This window comes from Dermacentor silvarum, chromosome 1 (assembly GCF_013339745.2).
Source record: "Dermacentor silvarum isolate Dsil-2018 chromosome 1, BIME_Dsil_1.4, whole genome shotgun sequence".
NCBI classification, from domain to species: Eukaryota; Metazoa; Arthropoda; class Arachnida; order Ixodida; family Ixodidae; genus Dermacentor; species Dermacentor silvarum.
The window spans coordinates 436,188,062-436,193,955 of record NC_051154.1 but is presented as its reverse complement, the minus strand read 5'-3'; positions in this window follow the sequence as shown (position 1 = coordinate 436,193,955).

The following is a 5,894-nucleotide window of genomic DNA, read 5'->3' as shown; positions in this document are numbered from 1 at the left end:
AGGCATTTTTCTCTGGTTACGCCTTAAAATAGTGTAAGGGTTTGGGGGTGTTTTATTTTGGCGATGCAGTAAAGATGTGGACGATATTATAAAATTATTTTTGCAAATCTCTGTATTAAGATATTGCTCAATTATAATATTTGTTAGTCAGTAAACGCAAAAAAAGCACAGTAGCGTTGAAAAATCTGCGGAGATGACCGCGCCTGTGTGCTGAACACGCACGCTCTCCTCCTCCGAGTGATGCCCTCGAATTCATGGCTATAAATACCAATTGGGTAGCTCTTGTAACGTCTCGCGAAGTGGATGGCAGCTCGTAAAAAAGTGAGACGCAAGCTGTGCTACTTGTCATCAGTTTGCTATCATGTGTGCGCTTTTCTGGATGCGTTACTAACGTGCTGACAGATTATAAATTAGTGGTTGCTAGTATCGATCGTAATGGTGAGTTCGCGCCCAAATGCTAATATGGGCGCATTGCATTCTTGATTTCGTTTATTTAGAGATTATTTAGTAAGCGGACATACGGGTTTCTTCACAGCGGATAGATGGCTTATTTATGACCTGCTAAAATTACTTTTATGCCTGCCTGAAGGGTGTAATTTTGTGATTGCACACATTGAACTTTCAAGTTGCTAGAGGTATAATGTTGTACATTCCAACCTTAGAAAAGAGTATCTCCAAATGTAACACCCATTTAAGGGGTGTAAGGGTGTGAGTTGTACACACAGAAAAACATCCTTGCAGGTGTAAAATGGTTTAAGTGGGTGGCAAAAAAACAGCAGCAACATATAGATCATGCGAAACAGTCAAGACAAAGGTCTCATGAGCAGTCTAACAATATATACACAGCGCCAACACGCCTGCTTAAGCTGATGGCATCTGTAGCTTCTTGACCGCTGTCCGGTAATAACAGCTAATAGGCGTCATAATAATAAATGATAACTTGTATGCAACCATGTTTGTTTTACAATATATGAAACCTTGCTTGCGGTGTATAACAACGCATTAATACACCAGGTTTCACTGCATATGTGTAACATTTTCTATTAGGTATTCACCGTGCTTGCTGATTGCATTTTAACAGATTGCATTTAATTGAAGTGAAGAAAACCTTCACTTTTTTCCTCTGCCCCTTTTTGTTTTCTGTATGGAACCGGAATAAAATTTAAATGAGAATAATGTGGACAAAATAATTAGGAAGCGTAGCGTGCCGTACAGTTCACAACGAACTCGGGAAAGTGACAGATCGAGTACCACTAGGAATACACGTCGTCGCTGAACATCTAGACACACATAAATATGCTGGCGATCATGGTTTAGGAGGCTTGGTGGGGGCTGGGTTGAAGCCTCACTGTAGTCCTGCAGCCCCAGTCACATAGGGGTCATTCCACGTCAAGTGTTCCAGACGTGTCGCTCGACCATCTCGGGTTTTGTTTAAAAAATCAAGCCTATTTACTATTTTGCTCAGAGTGATTTCCTCAGATATTTATGGTAAAACATTTTTTCCTGTGACTTGACGTGCTTTTGAGTTAGTGCAAGCATGCAAAATATACAAAAAATTATTATGAAATATTTTTATTACATAACCCTTCACAGCATCGCTTAATGAATCGCACAAATATTTATCTTTATATGCAAAGGTGCTTATTCGCAACTTCGGTCGGAAAAAGTTCCTTAGACGTCCCGAGTTATGATTAAAATCTACCAGGTTTTCCTGACAAAACTAGTATGGATTTGTTTATTGTAATAATTTTTCTGGATTGTCATTGAACCGTATATTATGGTAGAATTATTTAAGCGCCAATACGCTTTAAAAATTTTCTGATATACCGTGACAAACATTAAAAGAAATTGGTGTTGGTCCACTTCGTCAGCAATTTTCGCATTGAGGTATGTCTCGTGAAAATGTGACACCAAATGGTTTAGGGAAGCTGATTATTTGAGTTCAATTTTCGTCGTTATATTGTTTTGAGTTTTGTTTTAAGGGAGGCATGAATTTTTTTATTTGACCTCGTAGCCGCTATCCGAGCCACCACTTCACCGCAATGCGCAGTGACTGTCTTTCTTAGAACAGTCAGCGCGCGCAGTTTGTTGTGTAACGCCGCCTTCCGCAGCATGTGAGGGTTCGGCTCTGTTGGCCAGTCTCATGAACTAGAATAAAGTTTCATGTTGTGTTGTCTCCTTTTCGTTCCTTCCAGTGTGTGCAAGGAGCCTGGAGTTCGGGTGGGTGCTGTCATCACGTAAGACGAATGCAATGGTTCCTACCCCCCTAAAGAATTGGTCATACCCCGTAATCAATGCTTCATGCGCCTGTAAGCAAGCAAAAAATGCAATGATTCATACGCACGTAAGGCAGAGGCTACAAGCCCTCAGTAAAGTGAAACAAACGATGCATACATTCATTGAAATCACCCATGCAACACACAGAACAGCATACGTTTCAAAGATTTCACCTTTTTTTATCGCGTCCTGATGTTTTTCCTGCGTGAAGACTAGTACGCGTGGGTTATTCATCCAGAATATAAGAGAAGAAAGGAGGCGCCAGCTGCCTCTTCCGCACGCCTCGGTAATTAAAAGCTGGTTAGAAGGCGCTCTAATCAGAAGGCGTGTTACCAATGAACAATAAAAATAAGCCGCATCCCCGGCGAGTGGTCTTATTTTCCTATTATAATTGGGCAACGGCTGAGATGGGCTGCCGATAGATGTCAGTTTTTTGTATGTTGTGTAATAAAGAAAAAAAAACGTTTTGCATGCATTAGTAACAAACCTATTATAATATTTTTTATTTTTTGCCTGGTAATTCACTTGTAATCACTTATGTTAAAAATGGACCCCTGCCACAACACTTGAAAGGGTGCCTGGGTCTTGCCTGTTTAAAAATAGCGTGCCACTATATGAATCAGAAACAATAAATATTTATAGATTGGTTGATTGATTGATTTTGACTCATTGCTTCAACGGTTAGTATTTGCCGCACGATAGCTAGTCGATTCCACTGAAGTATCACGTGCACTAAAGATTAATTGGAACAATTCAGTACGAGTGCTCATCGGTGCTAATTTAATTGCTTAATCACAGGCGTAGGCCATGAGCTCAAGGGATGGGTCTAACAGTACTTGGCGAGGTAATATTATATGAAAAGTTATAACGTTGCTTTGGGAAACCTTGCTTGCAATGAAATTTTCAAGTCTAGCAAAGCTGTATAGTTAAATAAATAAAAAAAATTGCGCTACTATAGTATGTGTTCGTTAAGCACTACATGGGTACTGACGTTTCTCGGTCATGCGCTCTTGGATGCGTGTTTTAAACTTCTCAGACAAGCCCGTTATTCGAGATGTAATAAAAAAAGACAGGACCTGATAAATGAAGCAAACTGTCATTGCTCTCGCCCACTCTCTCTGCTCCTTATATTCTAGAAGGAACAGCAAGTGGACAAGACAAAGAGACATTTTATGATAGTGAAGGAGACTGGGTGACATATACTCGAGCCCTCCCGGGCTAAAGAATATCGCGCTACACTACCAAACTACACACGCCGACTGTCCGGCACAAGACAAGCACTGCGCTTTGCGGAGAAGTGGTAGCGCGGAACCTTGGAGAGCGTGTCACAGCGGCGAAATTCAAACATTCATATTTCGCTTAAAACAAAATTCAATAAGAGATTGAGATAACGACACAACTTTAATCCCAATAAGCAATCCCATCTAATAGCATTTGTCTTATATTTTTACAAGCTGTACCTGATTGCAAGAAATGTGCAGTATATGCGGACCAAAACCAAAATTTGTGTTTGTTTGGCATGGTATTTGAAGAATTTCCTGCAGTTTCTTAGTATTTAAATAATGTTAGTGTAATATACAGTTCTAGTGAAACCTGGAAAAACATTTACATACACAAATTTATAGCGACAGCGCTGCGGCAACACAAATGGCTGCGGAAGGCGGCGCAACGTGAACTGATGAGGCAAGCACACTACTGCAGGTGGCGGTGCCAGGTGCGGTGATGACGTTCCCATCTTAAGGCATGGCTGCTCCACAGTTCTCGGTTATCAAAGGAAGGTGTGCCTAGTGCGCGCCTGATTGCCCACGTCACGTGGTCATAGAGACGCGCTCGTGCCACTGCTCGCGCACTCGTCGGCGTCTTCTTCCACAGCTGGCGAAAACATTGCAGCTGGCTCTGTCTTGAAAGCGATCGTCTTACGCGAAGGACGGACGCACGGACATTTTCATCGTTGGATAACCATAGAAATGCTCACGCATTTAAACATTACGCGCTCATTATCCTCAGTAAGTTGTTTTTAATTGTGGCAGGACCCCGGATTGGGCCCGAAACATGGCTTTAATCAAGAGGGTCGTCAAAATCACGACCCGCTTGATTATCTTGACGGCTAACATTCAAGAGAGTGATCGGAAACTTCACTCAATGAAGGAATTCTTGTCCTTCAGTGAAATTTAGGGATGACGCCGCTGGGCTTCCTTTGAAAACTGCTGTATACTTGGTTTTTAAGGTGAATAATATAAGCGGAAGGAGGAATAAATTAAAACCAGAGCAGGCTAACACACAAGCATTTTTTTGGCGTGCACGCGAGCCCTTTATCGCACCAGGAAACACAGCGTCAGGGGAAGAAAAATATTTTTCTAAACTGCACGAACATAGCAGCGATAGGCCAGACGCGGGCTGGTCTTAAGTAAATGATGGCGTTGAGCTTATTCTGTGTGCTCGTCGATGCTCTAAAAACGGTGCCTGCTTTCTGAAGTGGCTACGTGAAAGCGCATACGTGCTTTCCTTTGTTTTTGACATAAAGGATGCGTTTACACACAGTGCACGACATAAATTCTCGAAGAAGTAGTCGCATCTGCATATTCAAAGCAGTCTTTTTTTGTGAGAGCGGATGCAAATCCTTGTTGAAAGAGCCGAAACATTATGGTAGTAAAGGCTTACTGCAGCTTCGAGGAAGATCAGGGGCCGCATTCCAAAATCTTTCTTTTAGTTGCGGGACTCTAAGCTACATGAAAATCTCATACGAACAAAACAGTGGGATAGCACTGGAGTGTATTTAACTTTCCGTACTTACTTGAATCAAGGCCGCCATCAATTGTAGAGCGACCACCGAACTACCTAGGCTCAGAAAACAATAACGAAACTTCCGTTGAATGTCTTAGTTTTATAATATAATTTTACGGCAATGCTTCATTATTCTGAGATATTCCGCAATTATCAGCGTGATGGGTAATTCGGGCATCTTTTACCAAAACACTCGTGGGCTTGGCATCAAAGCAAGTTAATTTTTCTTCAATATAATTTTGTTTTCGTCTATTATTTTTATGTCCGAAAATTGGCTCTGCAATTATATTTCTTCGTCAGATTTTTTTCCACCGTACTGCAATGTCTTCCGCAGTGACCAGGACTTCGGTGAATCTAAGCAAAGAAGTGGTGGTGTACCTACTGCTGTTGGCAATCCAGTTGGATGTGTTCGATGCAACATCCGCCATGGTGGCGTAGTAGCTTTAGCGTTGCGTTGCTATACCGCAGGGCGCGCGATTGAATCCCGGCCAGGCCACACCGGTCGCATTTTGTTGGGAATGAAATGCAAAAAAAAAACACCCGTGTACCGCGCATTGGGTGCTTGGTAAAAAAACCCAGGTGTTAAAAATTAGTCAGGAGTCCATCACTACGGCGTGCCTCATAATCGTATCCCGTTTTGGCACGTAAAACACCAGACTTGAACTTGAATTGTTCTGCGCAACGACATTAAAAGTACACAGGAGTCGACTTGGCTGGAAGTCAGCCTAGCCCAATGTTAAAAATTGTGAGTGAGAGATTGTTCTATGCACCACTGAATATTCCCCCTGTCTTGTTTAATGAGGTCCTGTCTTCTATTGAAATGGAATATTGTT